This window comes from Pteropus medius, unplaced genomic scaffold, assembly GCF_902729225.1.
Source record: "Pteropus medius unplaced genomic scaffold, Ma_sr-lr_union100, whole genome shotgun sequence".
NCBI classification, from domain to species: domain Eukaryota; kingdom Metazoa; phylum Chordata; class Mammalia; order Chiroptera; family Pteropodidae; genus Pteropus; species Pteropus medius.
In genome coordinates this window covers 16,095,990-16,117,145 of record NW_024340692.1, presented here as the reverse complement: position 1 = coordinate 16,117,145, position 21,156 = coordinate 16,095,990, and the positions used below count along the sequence as shown (strand labels likewise).

The following is a 21,156-nucleotide window of genomic DNA, read 5'->3' as shown; positions in this document are numbered from 1 at the left end:
CCCCTCAGAGAGACAGGCCTTCCCTAACTTCGCTTTCTAAAATAACACTCTTCCCACACCACTGCCATCACTCCACTCCTTATCCTGCTCTATTTTTTCTCTATAACATCTTCCATTAACTTATCTATTTTTCTTTATAATTGACCTCTTCTACTAGAAAGGAATAATACTAGTACCTAGGACCAGGTTAGTAGGCACTCAAATATCTGTTGAATTATGAATGAACTAAGATTATCTGTGAACTAAGAATGAACTAAGATTATCCTTTATCTGTGGTTTCGCTTTCTGTGGATTCAGTTACCCATGGTCAACAGTAGTCCAAAAATGTTAAATGGGAAATTCCAGAAATAATTCACAAATTTTAAATTGTGCACCATTCTGAGTAGTTGATGAAATCGGATGCTGTCCAGCCCCATCCTGCTTGGGATGTGAATCATTCCTTTGTCTGGAGTATCCACGCTGTATACTCTCCCCATCCATTAGCCACTTAGTAGCCACCTCAGTTATCAGATCGACTGTTATGGTATTACAGTGCTTGTATTCAATTAAGCCTTATTTTGCTAAAAAAATGCCACATTTATATAACTTTTATTACAGCATATTGTTATAACTGTTCTACTTTATTATTTATTGATGTTACTCTCTTACTGTGCTTAATTTATAAAGTGAACTTTATCATAGGCATGTATGTATAGGGGAAAGAAGTACATATAGGGTTTGGTACTAACCAGTTTAAGCATCCACTGGAGGCCTTGGACTTTATCTTCTGTGGATAAGGAGGACTACTATACCTCTTTAGGAGATAGTCTTTGAGAACAAGTCAAGCCACCTTAGGATCAACGGGCATGCACTGTATGCACTGTGGAGTGTCACACCTACTGTCCTACCATGAGACATAACACTGTATCATAGCTAAGAGAGACAGCTCTGGACTTAGAACCCTGGCTTTGAAACGTGGCTGGGTCGCCTAAATAGTGGACTTACTATATCTACTCCACAATTTCCTCACTTATAAAATGATAATAATAGTACCTATTCCATTGGTTGTTGTGCATATTAAACAAATTAATGCCTGTTTATTGTTTAGAAAGTATGTAGAATGTAGTAAGCACTCAAATAAGTGTTAGATAATCATCAGCAATGACTGTCATTTTAGGGACTTTCCTTCCTTTACACAACTTTCTATACACAGACTATTTCCCCAGTCTTTCTTATTTCATAATATTCAGCTTCTGCCTTCTACCCATTTTAGTTACTTCATGGTGCTTTTCATCTTTATGTTCTAATTACCAATATAATAATGATTTATTTTTATCAAAGAAATGTGTATAATAAAGTAATATATCAAATGATATAGAGGACTTTGTAAGAATAGTCATTTCTTAATTTTCCTGTTGCTGTCACTAGTTCCCTTCCCCAAGGACAACCATTCCGAAAATTTTCTGTTTTGGTCTCTTGGTGGTTATATACTTTACTCTTGACAATATACTTAAATCTCTTGTTTTCTTAATTTCTTAATTCTTAACAGGGACTTTCCTCCTACTGCCCACCCCCCAGCCTCCACCCAAAACTTGACATGATTGTTTTAATTCCTCTGTTCACTACCTTTGTAATTTTAAGTACGTAAATCTGTTACCGACAACTTTTTTTTAAAAGTTAAACTGTCTTTCTTCACAGACAACATAATTATCTACATTAAAAAAATCTATGCATGCTATAAAAATTGCTAGAATTAACACATGAGCTTAACACCTCACCAAAGAACATATAAGGATGGCAAATAAACACCTAAAAAGATGCTCAATGCCATTAGGGAAACAGTTTAAAACCAACACGAGCCACCACAATATACCTACTGAAAGATCTGAAACAAAAGTGATTTACCACACCAAGTGTTGATGAAGATGTGGAGCGACTGGAACTCTCATATGCCACTGGTGGGAATGCAAGAAGGCATAACAACTCTGGAATTCCACAGATTTTTAATGACTATATCTTACTTCCCCATTTTAGGAGATGAGAATATTAGCAGCACCCTCTCCTCTCTGCTTCCACATCCCAAATTCTATCAGCTATCATTTTACTCTGCTGATGTTGCTACCATTTGCAATCTAGCAAGCATGATGAAGTCCACCATGCTTAGAACATAGGCTGACTCTAAGGGCAGAAAACCAATAAACGGCACCTGTCAAATTATGATTATGCCACTATGCTCACAGCCAGGCTAAGTAAGGAATTAGGATTTTGGTCTCTTCTTATAGGTCCAATGTCAATACTACTGATCCAATGTTGTGACTCCTATGCCAATGGTGTTAAACTCTATGAGTTCCTCTAATTTTTGATCAGGTATTACCTATGACTTTAACTCCAGTCAAACTCCTCTGCCAGGGAGGTCAGGGACTACAAATATTTCTATTATTATCAAAAGTTTAATTAGCATTTGAGGACTGTCCAATTTATCTCAAACAGCTTTAAAGATTCCACAGGTGATAAAATTGCTTTCTGGATGACTTCTAGGAGTTTCCCTTAGTCCATTTCAATAGGAACTGAAACACTGAACATCTTTATATGAGAGGCATAACATTAGACACTCTGTGAGGTATGAGGATAACAACCACAAACCATACAATCTAAACTGAATAAGCAATGAACTTGTTTAATACACTGAGCATCGTGTCCTAGTTTGAATTCCAGCACATGAATTATTTACTGCCCACCAGCATTCCTTTTCTTTAACAAGTAAACATGAGTTTTGATTTCTTTGACAAACCTCTATACCCAAGATTCACCTCTTTTTAAAGACAAAAGTTCATTACTCTCCTCATCCATGTTGAGGGTATGTTCTTGAACTCCGATCAGAACAACTTCAGCAAAGCATCCCACTTGCACCCTTGGCTTCTGGGGAGAGGAGAGGAGAATCTTCTTTTATGAGAGCCTCATCACAGAAGATGTTACATGCTTTACCTATAAAGGAGGCTATTTGAAGCCTGACCTCCTTCTGCAATTCCTATGAAATAAATTCTCTAATGTGCATGATGTGTTTGTTCTAAGGACCTCAAAGGCTATCATTCTATCTGGCCTCATAATGTGCCTTTCAACTAAGCCAGGAATCAATGTATAGATTCTCACTCCACAGATGAGGGAAAAAAAAAAAAGGCACAAAAGAGGTCAAGCCACAGGACCAGGGGTCACTGAAGTGTCAGGAGAGGGGCAGGATAAGCCAGAATACCTGCTTCTTGGACCAGAGATCTCACTGCATCCAGACTCTGCCTGTGCAAATGTATGCAAATGTCATTTAAAAACAACAGGAAATTTGACCCAATGAAACCAAGAGATAAACTTTGCTCACAATAAGCAATAGTAGGGGAGCTGCCAAAAGATATATTCTCTTCCTCTGAAAGTTTCAAATTGTGAGAATGATAAATGACAAGAATTCTGCATGGGTTTTGTGGAATGTTTTGTTAATTAATTTTTTAAATGAGAAACAGAACATTCTAGCTACAAATATATCATAAGCAGGCACTTTCAATTTAGTTCAAGGTACATCAACTGATTTAAAACCTTATAGAGCTTTGAGTTGTTCATCTTTTAACTTCATTCTTCTAAAGGAGAAAATAATTGAAAAGTAGTGGGAGGCTCATGCAGTCATGTTGGGATTTTTGATATATTGCTTTTGGTATTAGAGCATTAAAATAATCTAGCTTATAAAATAGCAAAAGGAAAAAAAAAGTAGTAGGAGCGGCTAGTGTGTAGAATACACTGGAGCTGTGAGGCTGGGTGGAAAACACGAAGTGAGAGAAGACATGGTCCCAGCTGTCAGGACTCGAGTCTGCTTGGAGAGATAAGCAGAGAACAAATGAAAAGTCAGATTCTAGGGAAAGCACTAAAAGAGTCATACGTGCAAGAATTCCAAAGGGAATGTATGCCTGAGTAATGACTCTGGACAAGTGTGGGGATTGGAGAAGCCTTGCAGGACAGTGGCATATATGTGGTGTCATGAAAATCTGATGATGTTTCCTTAAGTAGAGAAGACTACAAAATGGAATACAGAGAGATGAAATTGAAAATGAAGATCAGGGAATGATTTTCTCAGTCTACAAACCTTTTCAGAGAAGTCTCATTTAATCCCATGATTTTAATCATGGGCGAGAGAACATAACACACTGTCTCCATAATAGGCCTAACTCATTGTATCCACACACTCATACAGATTCCTTCTAGATCCTCCACCTCGATGTCCTGCAGGTATCTCAATCTCATCTACTACCATAGCTTGAATCATTGCTCAGAGACTAATGACCATAACACAGCTAGTGTCTCCATCATGGACCTCTCTCCTCTCAGCTACACTCCACCTGGATAATCCACAGGTATCTCAAACGCATGATCAAAATTGGATGCGTCATCACAACCTCTGCCACCATGTATATATTGCCTCTTCTCTCTAATTACTCAAGTCAAAAGCCAGAGAGTTATCTTTTTCACCTCAAAAATCATATGAAGTAGTCATCAATTCCTATAAAATCTCCCTAAATCTCAAATCTGCTCGCTTTTCTCCATTCTCACCATCTCTCTTCTGGCTAGTCTCCCTGTCTCTAGCCCCTATCCCCTCTCATTCCTCGCCCAAACTATAGCCATGTTACTGATCTAACATAAAGCATGAGCTCACCACTTGTCTGTGAAAATCTTCCAGTTGTTGCCTCATCTCCAACAGAAGTTCAAACTCTTTAGCTCATCTAACAAGATGTCATGGTCTGGTCCCAACACACCCCAACAGCTCCCATCTTTTTCCACCCACACCCATCGTACCCATTATCAGATTTTACAGCTCCAAACACACTAAGAACCTTTATGACTTCATATCTTCTTGTGTTGTGCTCAGTACAGAGTAAGAATTTAAGAAATGGTAGCTGCTGTCACTAATATACTACTACAAAGATGATGATCACAACACTGACGGCGATGAATAGTCAGGTAGAGCCAGACTGTGGATGGTCTTATGTACCAAACCAAGGCATTTAGATTTCAGAAATAGTAAGCATCTAAGAATTTTGGGGCACAGTAGTGATAAAATTATAACCTCTGGTAGCAAGTATTGTAACTGATTAAAGAGGGGCAGGAGGGATGTATAGAAGCTGTTTGGGAAGCTGCTATAATAGTTCAGGTAAGAGGCATTAATAGAGGAAATATAAATGAGAATAGAGAACATTTTTTAAAAAGAATCCCTCATGACTTTGTGCCTGCACAGAAACAAGCAAAATAAAATGACTGCTGAAATTTCAAAAGTAGGAAAAATGAGGATATTTGATAAAAATTCAGAATTTGGGGAAGGAGATAGATTCAGATTTTGAAATGGTAACAGATACAAGTATAGATTTTGTAATAGAGGTATTTTTCATAGAGGTAAGAGTTGGGATGACAAGAGCAGATGAGTGGCTAAGAGAGAGCAAGGCATGAGCTATTAAATTGTCCTAAATGCTGTGGGCCAAAAGCAAGAGATGGAAAAAAGTCTAAAATGTGACCATGAACAAGGCTGCTCATTGGGAAAGGAACTTGAAGCAGTGGTAAGACTACGAGCTAGAGGCTGCTGACATTTTAAAAAGGAAAGGGGAACTAGGAAGTTGAAGAAAAGGTATTTGTAGCTAAGTGAAATTATTCTTCATTCAACAAATGTTCACTGAGAGCCATCTTTGCACTGGACACTCTCCAAAGTGCTAGGGATACAAGTGTGAACAGAACACAGTCTTTCCCCTTGTAGAACTTGACTTTCCAGTGAAGAAGGCAGACAATGAAGAAACCAATAACAATGTAACATCAGGGGGTGCTGGTGATCATCTCTAAAGCTGCTAGGCACAAATGTAGGATGCTCAGTTCTAAAACACTTCCAGAAGTCTTTTGACATTTGGAAGTGACTATTCTTTAAATAAAGTTTGCACAAAATGAAATGATACATCATGTTTACATTATAAATTGCCACATAGGAAAGGGAGCTTCTGAGAAACTGCAAAGCTAAATCATGAAGCCCAAATGTAGACAAAGCTTAAGAACTGAATTTTCATTTTGTTTTCTATAAACAAATATAAACAAAAGTCATGTTTCTCTCTTAGCAGGAAAGACTGATTTCTTACTTACTCCATTTTCCATAAATCCTCACCACTCTGCCTAAACTAGATGTCTTGGGAAAAATAATGAAAGGGCATCATTTAAATATAGCTTGCCAAAGCAATAATGCTATTGTTTTTTGTTTGTTTGTTTCCATATAATGAATTCATAAGCCTAAGAACAGTCTAGTTCACATCGCTCCTTAAAAATAAGGTAAAGCTTCATAGTCACTTTACTTGTTTTACTGTGGGTATTAAAATTCATTTTCCAAATAGAAGACGAATATCAGGAAACTTGGAAAAATTTTTCTATGCAATTTCTCCAATGGAAAGAAAAATATCTTTGGTAATCTATAACCTCTCAAGGCATAAAACATTAAAAATGAAACTGCCACCAAATCACCCATAAATTACCAGGCTGTTTAAGTGAAATGAAAAAGTCTATGAAAGTGTGCTTTAGACAATAATGTAGTAAACACATAAATATTTTATATAAAAAAAAGAAATCATGAATATGTCAGTCTAAAAGGTAGCACTTTATCTGAACCCAAAAACAGAGCATAAGGAAAACATGCTCTTTATTGGCCAAAGAATTAAGCGAATGAGAAAGAACTAAAGCTTGCTTGTTTTACAGATAGAACTCTTGAGGCCCTCCCTCAAAAACTTCATTTTTGCTTAAAAAAAAAAAAATTCAATCTCAATGTATAATACGAATGTATTTGAGAAACACAATTCAGACAATGTGGATGTTATTTGCCTCCCAAGGTCGCAAGATTCTCAACAGCAAACAATGAGTTTAAGGGGCTATCACTGCTGAAAGTCAAAGAAATAGTACCTCTTCCCCCAAAATTAAATCAAGAAAGGGCAGATAAGATTTTCAAAGACATCAAAGTGGGGTCTTTTTGTTCAGAAGTTCCCCGCATCCCTGAATGGAATCAGAAGCTATCACTTTATTATAGCAAAAAAGGACACACTGTGTTCTGTATAATCTTTTAAAAAATAAGAATAGGTTGTGACAACTTTGAGGAAATGTCTATAGAAAAGTGGCCTATAATAAATTTTGACCCCTAAAGGAACAAGCAAACCCTTAGTAACCAGAAAATTTATCCTAGAAGTAAAACAGCCTGTCCAAAAGTTCTGAGCAGTCAAGAGTTCTCTTGTTTTAAGCTCCTTACATCGTGTGCTTGAATTGCCAGTTAAAATGGACAGGCTTGATGTCTCAATGAATTTCAGTCAGGAAAACAAAAGCTGTCAAATTGTTCTTGACATATTTTTAAAGTGAGGTTATTTTTTCCCTATAGTATTTAGGTTCTTGCTAAAATAAATTAGTATGAACTGTAGGGTATTATATGAAAAAAATATAGAAATGCCCCAGTTTAAAGGCCATGTTTCATCACTGTAGCTTATTTATCCTGTGTAATAGACAAAGCGGCCTTCTGAGTTACTTTCTCCCAACTTTATCAGATGCCTACTCTCAAAATTTCACAATGCTTTCTTGACAGAAATTAAAACTTTGCAGGGAGACTCAGGTAGTTTTTAACTCACGACCCTCGGTGAACACACAGGGGTGGGAAGAGCACTGGAGGAGGAGTCATGGTCATCTTCGTAACAAAGACATGACTCTGACCTGGGCTTCTGCACAGGCAGCACTGGAGATGATAGAATAGATTCGTGCTTTCCAAATTATAGATCTCAGTCCATCTCTGGGGAGTAAAGTCAATTTGGTGGATCGTGACCAGTGTTCGGTAGAGGTTGGAGGTAGGAAGGAATGTTTCAGAAAATAACCAGAGCATGCTTCATGAAACCTTGCTCCATGAAACCTTTATTTTAAATATATTTATTATTTATACGTCTATGTCTACACTGGGTTACAGTCTAGAATGTGTTTCTTAAAGGACACTGACTTAGCCACAAAGGATTGTGCGATGGATTGAATGTTTGTGTCTCCCCCACCCCACCCACTTATTCTTATGTTGAAATCCTAACCCCCAAAGTGATGGTATTAGGAGGTAGGACCTTGAATTAGGTCATGTGGGTGGAGCCCTTATGAATGGGATCAGTGCCCTTGTAAGAGGGACCTCAGAGAGCACTCTTGCCCTCTTTTCCACCACATGAGGATACAATGAGAAGTTGGAAATCTGCAACTTGGAAGAGGGTTCTCACCAGAACCTGACCATGCTAGCACCCTGATCTCAAACTGATAGCCTCTAGAACTGTGAGAAATAAATTTCTGTTGTTTATAAGCCACCTAGTGTGCAGTACTTTGTTATAGCAGCCCAAACTGACTAAGACAATTTGGTACTTCTCTTTTATTTATAGTTCAAGTGACAATAAGTAACTGAAAAAGCCATGTGCAAAAATTAAATGCAAGCTTAGCTTAGGCCAATTTATATTAACTGGGTGCTGCAGGATCCCACACTCCTGTTTTTTATTCCATCCTAAAGACAACTAGAATGTCAAAGATAATGCTTTTAGCCCCCAACTAACTCCTTCCTCAACAACTGCTTTCTTCTTATCTAATTAGCAGTCTTTGGTTCCTGTTAGAATGAGTGCGTGCACCTCAGAGACTCCCAGAGCACTCTAAAACCTTGGGGTTTGGGGTGGCTTGAACAGGTCCCTAGAGCCACACGAGACTTCACCCTGTGTCTGTAAGAGCAGCCAATTCCAGTTATGACTGTGGGCCTGAGTGCACTCTCGGAGAGCAAAAGCATCTGAGTGGCATGCTGTTTGGAAGAGGAAGTCCTCAGAGGTTGTGCAAGAGTTCAAAAGGCCACCAACCTGAAGAGCCCGGGGCGGCGGGGGGGGGCCGGAATGTGTCTGCTTCTGTGAGGGCTGAGCTGGGTGTGGGAGGTAAGGATCCAACAGAGTCTAAGGGCTTCTCAGCTATCTCAATTGCTCTGGCTACAGCATGGATGATGGATTAGAGGAGGGCCAGAATGGACTCGGGAGCCCAGGGTGGCTATGGCTTGAATCCAGCAGAGAGAAGAGAAGCTGGTTTAGCACAGAATCAGCAGAAATGATGAAAAGCAGATGGATGGGGGACATATTCAGGAAGCAAAATCAGTAAAAATGGGTGAACGATTAGGTACAGTGGATAAAAAGGATGGGGTCAAAGATGGCTCCCAAGACTCTGCTTCCTGCCTGGTAGTGGTGAGTGGTACCCATCACAGAGCTAGGCAACTCTTCAAGAGGACCAGGTATGAGAGACAGATTATGATTCTGGTGTTGGTTATGTAGAATTTGAGGTGCATTTGAGATATCGAAGTACAATGTCAATTATGTAATCTAGAGCTCATAAATATAAATTTTAAGCTCACTTATGTTTTCCTTTTTAAAACTCTTCTCCCAAAACTACATTTCAAGGTGCAACTGCATGAAGCAGAGAAAAGAGTGTGGGTTTTAAAATCAGAAAAGCCAGGGCTGGAACCATTCCTTACTGGCTCTGAGCTTATAAGCATGTACCTAACCTGACTCGGTTTCCATTCCCTTCTCTATTGTCCAAGATGCTGCATTCCACCTTCAGGAGCATGGTGAAGACAAAAAGAAACAGCACTTGAGAAGTGCCTAGAATAGAGTAAGTTCTCAGCAAAGTAGAGCCAGAATCATATTCATACATTTTGCATACCCCATAGCACGTGGTACTCTCCTGGTGAAGGGGTCTATTAATAGCTAGCATATTAAACTAACGTAAAATATTCCAAGAACTATCAGTAAACCACTGTCTCCTCTTTCAAGACAACCACTAGCTCTTGAAATCATCATTTCACCTGGTGTCCTATTGAAGTGACACCCAAACATAAGTTATACATGGAGCATGTCTTACCCTCACTACCCACATACCCTCGTCTATCTCCCAGCCCTGGGAGTACCCATCACTTGGCAAGGCCAGCGACTATCAAGAACATTTTTGGACTATCGAAAGTCATAAATACCCAATCCAGTCATATGCATTTGTTTTCTTGTGATCCACGTGGCTGAGAGAAACCAAGACCGGTTTTATTTCTCCTGTGGTATTTCTGGCAGGGTAGGCAGACTGCATCCTCCTCTCCACACACCCTGGGATTCACCAGGGAATACCAAGCACTTCAGGAGGCAAATACTTTGAGCAACCAATTTAACATTTCCTGCCAATATTGAGCATGTATCAGAATTTTCTAGATGCCTGTCAACATGCAGGTTGCTGAACTCCATCTCCAGAGTTTCTGATTCAGCTGGCCTGGGATATAGTATGAAAATCTGTGTTTCTAGCAAGTTCTCAGGTGATGCTGCTGCTGGTCCAAGAGCCACACCTGCTAACCTTTTCCCTGGTATTGGGATAATGATGCATCTAACAGTTCAAGAAAAGCCAGCTGAGGCTGGGAAGTTTTTACCTGAAGTGTCATAGGATTTGCCTTGTATATTATCACCCAGGCATCTGAATTAAGAATTACATATGTTTATGATTTTAGTACTTTTAGACTCCATTTTAATAGTTTTGGAATGTTTTGTTTTATGCTTGATAATTTGTACTTATCTGTTCTCTACTATTCATTTTTGAGTAAATGAAAATGAATAACACTTTAGAGATACTGCTTCATACTCATGCCAGAATTTGTTCACCTAAACGTTGTTTCCTCCTCCTAGAAGACTTGGTTGTCATTCTCATGAAGCTGCCATCGCTAGCCTTTAAGAACTGTCTTCACAGCTGAACCTGTTTGGTTTGAGTTAGCTAAATGGTGGCTCAGTTCATCTTGACAGGATGGAAGGGACTTACTCATTCCCTCATTAAATATTTATTGAGCACCTACTATGTGCCAAGCACTAGAAAAGCAGAGTTTAAGAGTCATAACTTTTGCCTTCAAAAAGTTTATAATCTTGGGTTTAGTGTAAGTTTGGGCAGAGGTGGCAGAAAGACAAATGAAATATATAAATATATCAGTATCCATTGTGATAAGTTAAGAAAACATATGAAGGAGGTCCCCTTTTGGTTAGATGATCAGAGAAGGCCCCAAGAGGAGGTGACATTTAAACTGATTCACTTAGAGGTACTTAAAGTCCATCTGTGTCTGCGTACCTGGAGCCAAACTCACTACTAAGCCACCTTGGGTGCTTTAAAAATATGTTTAGCTGGTACTTATAAATAATAAAAAGAGTAACACAGTTCATACTTATATTGTCATTTCTGTTAAGAGAAATAAAAGAATCATTTTTAGGCATGATGGTTAAAAAAGGTCAGAAGTCTGTTGAGTAAATACCACTTATGATTAAACTAGTGTCTTTTAGCCTACCTGACATTTCTAAAATGGTCCGGAAAATAATGGAATTATTAGAATAATTGTGAAACATCTTAGGTTTTGATGAGTGATTTTCATTTGGATGTATACATTGTTTAATACACATTTATTAAATCCAGACCACTTGCAAGGCACAGTGATAAATTCCAAAAGTACAAAGATAAATAAAACATGATGCTACCTCTTTCCATTGACAAGTATTAGCTAAACACCTATGATGTGCTTAACCACCCAAGCAGGTTGCAGTACTACTTCTTTTGATTGCCGCTGTTTGGTTTCCTTTATTAATAGATGTTATGACCCAGCAATCCAAAGATCACGATAATGGGCATAGTTTTTTTTGTTTTTGTTTTTTAAAAGAAGTGTATTAAATGTTGAAACCCACTACCTAACATGTTTAATCTACTGAATTTCTTGTGCCATGCTATGAAACAAAAATACATTTTTATGGCTAGCTAGCTAGCTATAACTGTGTCCTCCTCCCAAACCCCTTGCTCAGCATTACTGAATGCCAAAGATTTAAACATCACCTGTTTCTTACAAAATGGTTGAACTTTCTACAGTTCTGTATTTAGTCCCGGAACTTTAGTTTCAAGTTAATTATACTCCCTAGGGCCCTAGTGTTTGGATTCCAACCCTTGCCTGTACCTCAACTAAAGGACAGACATGCCCAGCTTATTGGGACCAGTACTGCACAGAATGCTTTATATTTCATTACAATTTCACAACTGCCTTTCTAAAAAATCCTAGAGAAAAGAAGTCTCAAGAACTTACTGCTCACCCATTATGCAAACTCCCTCAAACAAACAGCACACCCACTGATTATTCAGCCTCATAAACAACACAGAAGACTTTATACAAGAACACACACTTCATGGAGTTGTCCATTCAAATAAAGGTTTGTCTTAACTTAAAATGGGAACACCAAGGTACTGCCAGCTGACTAAACATGTAACCATGTCTCAATTATCAATGTTTCAATTCTTCCCAAGAGTATCATAGTTTGGATAGGATTATCATGTTTTCCTATATCATTGTCTCCTTAATAGGCCTGTGATTAATTTAGAAGTAGATAAAATTCATGATGGGAAACACAAAATCAAGTCTGCTTTCCCTGGCCTAATCTTTTATACTGAAAGGAACCCAACTGAATAAAACATTTCATCAACAGCATCTAATTGTTTACTATATGGTACAGTTCAAAAATTTTATCAATAGATTAAAGTTTATTTTTAAAAAGAAAAATACTAAACAAAAGCCCAACTCTCTCTCCTCCCTGATTTCCCTGGCATTTAGGGAAATTATCTACTTGCCGTAGATAAGTCCACAAATGAACAGCTGAGCTATATAATGTACAGTTCTAACTGGGTAGCATCTAAAAGATAAAAAGACTCCTTCTAACTCCAGTTAATGTACTTGATACAAAGAAAACATGTTTCTACGACAAATACATTTAGGACTTGGTGTTTTACAGAGAAACTAATGAAGGCTCTAGCCATAAGAAAAAAAAATGATTTTTCCAGGATAGTAACTGTTCTGACTCACCATTTAACAGAAGTAAAAGCAAAATGCAAATTAAATGTATACATATTTATGATTTTACTGGCTGTATGACAAGGCCACCTTTGGCTTCTGGCTTTATTTACCAGGAAGAGAAGCTTGGAAAACCAGCATACATTTGTATTTCTATTCTAATAGTTCCATGTCTCCAAGCACTGAGTCTGGTGATCTATTTAAGCCAAAAGAAACATAGTGAATATATAAAATCAGACAAACATTTTCTCCTTAATGGTATCTGCTTGGACAAGAAAATTTAAAAATATAAATACTAAATATGTGACCCCTCACTAATAATTGCTGGTAAACACAAGTATTCTGTTAATCTCTATGACATCTAAAAGTCAAAACTGCACCTTCACCATAAAACCCCAAGCACAACCCTGGATATGAACCTTTTTTAAGAATTCCACATTAGCCCTAGTCCTCCTGCTAAACATCTGTGTGACCATGAGCAAGACAATTCAGCCGTCTTACCCATAAAAGGTGAGAGTGCTTGAACTAGTTAATATTTGAATTCTCTATTAGAAAGAAATACACCTCAATCCCTAATGGCTGGATCTGTTAATAATATTTAAGACCCATTCTAATTCTTTGTCATCATTCTTGTAAACATAGAAACACTACTTTTCAATATACAGGAAGGAGGGGTAGAAAGAGAAGAGGATTCTTAATGGGAACAGAAACTAGGTTGGGTTTGTTAATTAGGTTCCCCTCTGAAACCACGAGCTGGTATAAGCATCTGCTAAAATTTACTCAAATATAAAAAGAGAGTGGTTGGTTTCTCTCAAGACAAACTTTCATCAAATAGCACAAGTCAGCTTCTAGTAATATATCTTTCAATGGGCTACACATTACTAAGGGGAGGGAGGTGAGCAAGAGTATGGCATAGATGACATGAGTTTATTGTCTACAAGGAGAAAAAACTTCTTTATATGATGTATTCAGGAAGGAGAACAACAATGGGCACCTGTACCTGCCAGCTTCAGGAGGCATACCTCTTGTAGGTAAATGATCGTATGGGTTACCAGATGTTGGGAATTTACATGATGAGATGCATGTGTTTTCCTTAAGAGTGATTTCACTCATCTCCTTCATTCAGCAGCTATTTAATGAGTACTTACCCTATGCAAACCCCAAAGCTAAAAAAAAATTAAAGGTAGGAGTCGACTGTCTGGAAGATTCAAGTAAATCCTGACATGTATTTTAAACTAGTTCATCCCCTCAGAATATTTCCAAGTCTAAGAGTAATACAAAACAATACAGATGCTGAGCTAAACTATACTTGGAATTTTCTTTCCCTTAAGTATTTTGTGGTGAAGTGGGGGGTGGGGGGAGTAAATTATAGGTGGAATAGATACTTAGTTAAATCTCTTAGCTAATACAGGGTTAAAAGCTTTTTTTCCTCTAGAGAAAATAACATTGGATTACAAATATAATGATAAGAATTTTAGAATGCTAAAACTAGAGAGGTAATTTGATACAAACCTCTTATTTTATATGTGGGAAACTTAAGGTTCAGAGGTGATATGATTTGGCCCAGGTCATACAAATATAGTGCCAGAACTAGAACCGAGGTCACCAGCAGGCATGCTTATCAGCCCCTAGTATACTGCAGCATCTGTGATGTGTCCCAATTGCTATCAGAAGTGGAACAATGGCATAATCCACAAGGCAATGGACTAGACATAGGGAGCTTTGAGTTCTAGACTTGTAAATTCCACCGGATTAGCCATGAAACCATGGAAAACCCCCATCTCTTGTCTAAACCTCAGTATCCTCATCTGTCATGTGTGAACAGTAATTCACAGTGAGACTTTGCAAACCACAATGCAGAAGCTCTGGCCATCGTAAAAACATTATACAAGTACAGAACCAACACTGGGTGGTGATAGCGGTGGTGGTGTGGGCTATTTCAGAGAACCTTGTTGTGACTCCAGTTCCAGCCACTTGTTACCTTGCTAAGTCCCTGAACCTATTAGCTTCACCTTCTTCCTGTGAATATGCGGTTAATAATCTTTGCCCTGCCTCCCTCAGAAGTGGTCAGAATTAAATGACAACACTGAAAAGCATTTACAAATAGAAAGGCACTGATGAAAGTTTAAGGTATTACTAAATCCCTTGTCTTAATTTGGACAAAAATGTAACGCAGTTTAATCATTCAGTGTTTAACAGTTTTCTTTCTCAAGCAAGACATTATACATCGGTCTCAGACTTAAACAGCTTTCTCAATAGTCTCACTCACATTACTGTATACAGAATGCACCATTTCCCTCAGCCTGTGATCATGCATGATGCTTACTCAACTTCCCACTGGCATGAACTTGGCTGAGAAAGGGTTTTTTTTTTTTTCCTTTCTTTTCCTAAGGCCTCCTTTCAGCTGGAAATATTCTGAAAAAAGCTTCCATGAACACTGTTCTACTTCATCACACTAGAGAGGTAATGAAACCAACCCTTCAGCTTTCCTCCACTCTGACGGAAGAACACCAGCCTTCCACAGAAGAGAGAAGCCTCGGTGGATGCTCTTGGCCAGAGGGGCAACAGGGGTTTCCCAAAACGATGCTCAGGAGTACTGATGGGGGGGCGCTTCTTCTTTGCAGGAGACTATCACATTTTGAGACCCAATGGGTCCCTCAAGGGTCATTCACCTTAGAGCTAGGGCCTCCAGCATGTTGAGAATGTCACAGAAAAACGGGGGAGAGGGGAAGGTTGTATTTTGGCTGCAACACTCTGCCTTTAAAAAGCATCAGAGTAACTAGCATTTCCTTGTTGAGAGTCCTGATTTCACTAGATAAGATGAAAGGATTCATCAGCCTACCCAAACAACTTCGCTGGAACAGGTTTCTACCCCAACCACACTAGGCAACAGAGACAAGGAACTGGAGGGATAAGAAATGACAACAAGCTCATCTGCATAGACGAGCAGATAAGCAGACGTTTGTTGTCTTCTGTTTTGCCTACTTCTAGCACCGGCCTGGCAAAGAAAACCCTGGCATTCTCCAACTCCGTTCCCCCACACTCCCACCCTCCGCCCCAGCTGTTGAAGCGTCACGTTGACGGGGCTGGGGGAGAGAAGCGGGGGAAACGCAGAAGTATGTTGCAGCATTTAGGCTGGAACCGTACCGCACCTGTTCAATCCGGCTCCGGTGCCAGAAACCACCAGAACACCGAACTGAAAGCCCCTCTTGAGAACCCAGGGGCTCCTAACAAGTTTAATACCGGGGGGAAAGGAGGACGGGAATGGTGGTAGTGGGAGATCTCTCCTGCTGCTACCAAACTCAGCTTGTTCTCCCAAACAAGAGAGAGGATTCCTGCTTAAGTGTACCCAGCATGATCCCCGAGTGTCGCTGCAGCCGAGAGAACCCAGGTGGCGAGCGGGTGGGTGCCCACGGGGAACGCGCAGCCGTGGTCCCAGCGAAATGAGGGTCCCGTTTCAGTGGCCACGCGCACCCCCTTTACCCTACCCCCAGCACAACCTGGATAAAGTGGGAGCGTAGAGACCGCCAGGATTCTTCAGAGACACAGAGCCCCCAAGCCCGAGTCCAGAAGGAGGGTCCAGGGAGGAGGGGCCGGGGACACGCAGGAAACTTACCTCACTCGGGCAGCCTTAGGGCGCCTCCGCTTTCGAGACCAGTTGCTCCACAGTCTGCAAGTTATCGGGATGTTGTTGCTACCCACGGGCGAAGGAGGAACAGTGCAGACGAGAGGCCGCGGGAACCCAGGGCCGGGGGCGGGGTCGGGCGCTGCGCGGACAGTGGGCAGGTGCCGGGGCCGGAGCCGCGGGGCCAAACTCGCCCCGGACGCGCCTCGGCGGGAGCGCGCGGCTGCGAGTATGCAATGCGCGCGCGCCGCGGCGAATGTGTGTCCCCGCTTTCCCCTTCCTTCCCCGCCAGTCCTCCGGCCAGACTGAGCAGCGAACGACCGCCAAAGCCCCAGCCGCTCTGAAAGGCTCCGCCGCCCGGCGTAGCTTCGCTGCGCCGCGCTCCGGGGCGGAGGAGCAGCGGCGCTCCCAGGCTGGGGCGCGGGTCCCGGCGCAGTGCGCGCCCGAGTCCGTGCCAGGCGCAAAGAGAGCAGGCTGAGAGGCGGCTATCGCGGCTGGGGGAGGCTGCAGGCCCCGCCCGCCGGCCGCCCAGGCTCTTCCCCTTTTCTCTCCACCCCCTTGCTCCATCCCGCACGCCCTGCAGGGAAGCCAGACCGGTTTGCAGCAGCGGCGGCGGGAGCCTCCGACTCAGTAGGACTGAGCGCTCGAGTCGGTACAAGGGCACAAGGCTCTCTGTCCCGCCGCTGGTACCCAGGACGGAGGTGCGGGACGAGCCCCTGGATTTGGCTGGTTCCTCCAAGGCTCCAGAGCTAGCCAAAGGCTTCCCGGAGCTTCTGAGTCCCGCGTCCCCGCTTAACAGGGCTGTGTTTGGCTTAGGGCTCCCCCTTCCTTAGGTGGTTGAACTCTGCAACGCCTGGTCCCCTGCTCGCTGGACTCCGCTGGCGACCAAGCCCGCACTTAAGCACAGATGCCTCTCCCCCCACCAGGAAGGGACAGGCTAGGATTCCAAGGCTATGGTGCCTCCCTTTCTAAGGACAGCAGGTGTTCCCAGGAAGTAAGACCTACCCAACAGGTAGGGGTAGGTGGGCAAGGAAGACCTAGGAGAGAAAAGTCTGGAGGTACGTAAAGCTGTGATGCAGATGGGGGCTAAATCAGACTAAGGTCTGAGTGGGCGTAGGGCGCTTGTAATGTCTCCTGATGTCAGTCTAGCTGCGGAGAGGGCAAGGGCCAGATCTAAAGGACTCTCTCGGAAAAAAAATGCTGTCATGGAAGCTATAGCTAAATTTACTTAATAGGAACCGAAAAGATTGCGAATTTTTCCCAGATGAATCGAAGCAAGTGGTATTTCTCACCCTCATAACTTCCTTCCACTTTACCTTTGTTGAAAAAACAAACAAGCAGAACACACTGATGGAAAACTTGGTATACATTCTGTCCGAGGAAGATCATCATTTCATGGTTCTTGTGCTCAGATATCGCTGGCTTGGCGAGCCAAAATGAATTTGTTTGAAAGTATACTCTCATAGTTCTCAGTACATGAAACACCTCTTTTCATGGTGAAATCTTTTTGTACCTCCTACCCCCACCCCCGCCTTGGGGAAGTTTGTTATGGTTTAATATCAGCTCAGAATGGAGTGCAATAACTCCTTGGCAACACAAATACCTATTATTCTTAGACTATTTTTGTAGCCTTCTTCCAGATGTGTCTGGCCATAACTGGGAGTTTAAGGGATCACTTGTTTAGAACCCTTTGACATGCATCTGATTTATTCTGGCATCCTAGATCTTCAAAACTCAGCAGGAACACACATCTAGCCCAACTTGCTCACTTTACAGAAAAGAAAACGAGGACCCAAAGACGTTAAGTAACCCAAGGGCCAGAACTCAAGTTCCTTGATTCAATTCCTGAACAGTAAATAACAGAAACACTAGATTATCAAAGTTCAGTTTGAGGTGGTAGAGGGGGCAGTGGAGGAAAGAGGAACAGATCAAAGAACCCCTTGGTTGGTCTGGTGCTAACCACTGTGTAGGGGGCAGCAGCACACCGCTGCAAGTACAGCAGGCTGCCTGGGAGTGGTAATCCTAGTTTTCCCTTCTCTGCTCCTTAGATGTCTGCTCTGAAATCTCAGGAGTGGAAAATGAATTTGCTTCCCGGAGAAGTAGCGATAAGTGAAAATGCAAAGTCAGTTTTCAATATTTCCTGGGAATGCAGGAGAGGTGAGCACAGGTAAAACCGAACTTAAATCACAGTATACCAGAGGTGGTCACACACATTATGCACAGATGCACACATACATGTGTACAAATAGCCTTCCTTTTCCATTGAGAACCTGAGTGATTTCCTTCTGTAAAGCACAGATGCTGATAACTTTGTTTTTAGAGAGAAATCACAAAGCAGACTGACTACTATTTACAGAGCTAACTCTATTAAGGGGATTCTAAACAACTCTACCAAGAGCCTTAAGATCATCATTACTGTGAATTAATTAATAGAACAAGGGACCATATAGTGTGAGACCTGATATTTCTTCCCGATTCTCTCTCTAAATTTATAAACAGGAATTCTGGAAAGTCATTGTCTATTGGAAATAAACCAAGATCAATATCACTAACAATGGTGACTTGGCCAGAAAATTTGGAAACATTTAAAATCAGAAAATACTTGTTTAATTGTTTTACTTAATTTCAAGTATAATTTCTCCAGTCGATACCAGATTTTAGCCCAAATTCTTAATAATGCTATTTATTTCTCCCCTGAGAAAGATGCTTGAATTCTTTATAGATTTGATAGTGTTAAAGGCCACAGATAATGACCTCCCTTTATCTGGGTCCTTTCCCTCTGACTTTGTAGTCTCCTCTCACTCTGGGCTCACTCATATAATTTACTTTGGCCAGAAGAAAAATAGCAGACTTGAGGTAAATGAAGGTTTGAACAATGTTTGTACAACAATGAGATGCCATTACATACCTACTAAAATTTTTGAAATCCAGAATACTGACAACTCCAGATGCTGGTGAGGGTGTGGAACAACAGGAACTCTCATTCATTGCTGGTGGAAATGCAAAATGGTACAACCACTTTGAAAGACAGTTTGACGGTTTCTTACAAAACAAAACATACTCATACTATATGATCCAGCAATCATGCTCCTTGGTATTTACCCAAAGGAGTTGAAAACTTACATCCATAAAAAACCTCCATATGGATGTTTATAGCAGCTTTATTTGTAATTACCAAAACTTAGAAACAACCAAGATGTCTTTCAGTAGGTGAGTGGATAAATTGCGATACATCCAGACAATGGAATATCATTTAGTGCTAAAAAGAAATGACATATCTATCAAGCCATGAAAAGACATGAAGTAAACTTAAATGCATGTTATTAAGTGAAAGAAGCCAATCTAAAAAGACTGCATACTGTGTAATTCCAACTATACGGCATCTGGAAAAGGCACAACTGTGGAAACAGTAAAAAGATCAGTGTTTGCCAGGAGTTAAGAGGAGGGAGCCATGGTCTTTTGGTGATAATGATGTGTCAATATAGGTTCAACAATTGTAGCAAATGTACCACTCTGGTGGGGGATAGTGATAATGATGAAGGTTGCGTGGGAAGCGGGTGGGGGGAGGGGATATGTGGGAAATTTCTGTACCTTCCTCTAAATTTTGCTGTGAACATAAAACTGCTCTAAAAAAGAAAGTCTGTTTTTTAAAAAGTTTGTGCATTTCTGCTTCTGTTCTTGGAATTCTGCCATCACCATGAGAACAAGCCCATTGGAGGATGAAAGACCCCGTAGAACAGAGCTTAGTCATCACAGCTGAGACCATCCTTGACCAGCTGGCCCTCAGTTAACTGCAGAGGTGCAAGCAAGTCCAAACTGAGTTTGGCCAGGCTTGGTCCAGACCAGCAGAATCACCCGCCCAACTCATAGATTCATTAGAAATCATATATGGTTGCTATTTTAAGCCACTGTTTCAATGATCTATTGCTGCATAACAAACCATTCCAAAACTAGTAGTCAAAAACCACCATCATTTACTATTTCTCATGATTCTGTGAGTCAGCTGGACTCAGCTGGGCATTGTCCAGGGTCACTCACTTGGCTCCATTTAGGTGGCCACTGGCAGCTGGGCTTAATTGAAAGGTCTGAAAAGGCTTCACTCACATATCAGGCACCTCAGTCTGCCTCCACATGACCTCTGTCTTTCCATGTCACTAGCTTGGAGGCCCAGTGTTAGCAGGCATTCAGGTCTGACCCTAAAATGTTTTCCAAAGTGCCTGGTAATTTATCTAAGAAATATGAAAAAGAGCGAAAAATTTTTCCTAACAAATTCACAGCAACATACAAAATTATATGCATCGAGATTATAATTATGTGAAAAATTATGCACATGATCAACTCTTGAAAGAAAACAAATAAAAATTAAAGTTCTAGTGCTAGGGTGGGGAAACTCTAAGATTTAAATAAGTTTTAATGTTATGTTGTTTTTACATTTAAAAATGCATATACCATGAAAACTTCTTGTGTAATTTCCACTATCCTATACAATATGTTCTCTATTGAATTCAGTTGCTCCTTTTCTCTTTAATATTTTTTTCTTGTTACAGACTCACATACATATCTTTTCTAGGTGAGTTTTCACTTTGCTCAGGATTATAAAAACATAAACTTAATAGTGTTTCAT

The 21,156-nt window shown here is 40.7% G+C and overlaps 1 protein-coding gene across 6 annotated transcripts in view; it reads right to left on the bottom strand.

The window, feature by feature from the left end:
* Window positions 1-17,014, bottom strand: part of PIP5K1B (phosphatidylinositol-4-phosphate 5-kinase type 1 beta) — a 281,846-nt gene extending 264,832 nt beyond the window's left edge. For 2 of the 6 annotated variants that reach the window (XM_039836789.1, XM_039836768.1), the window contains exon 1: window positions 16,524-17,014. The gene's annotated coding sequence lies outside the window, so the exon portion shown is untranslated. The remainder of the gene's footprint in view (window positions 1-16,523) is intronic. The other 4 variants (XM_039836464.1, XM_039836386.1, XM_039836622.1 and 1 more) reach the window with 2 other exon arrangements.
* Between the last annotated feature and the right edge of the window lie 4,142 nt (window positions 17,015-21,156).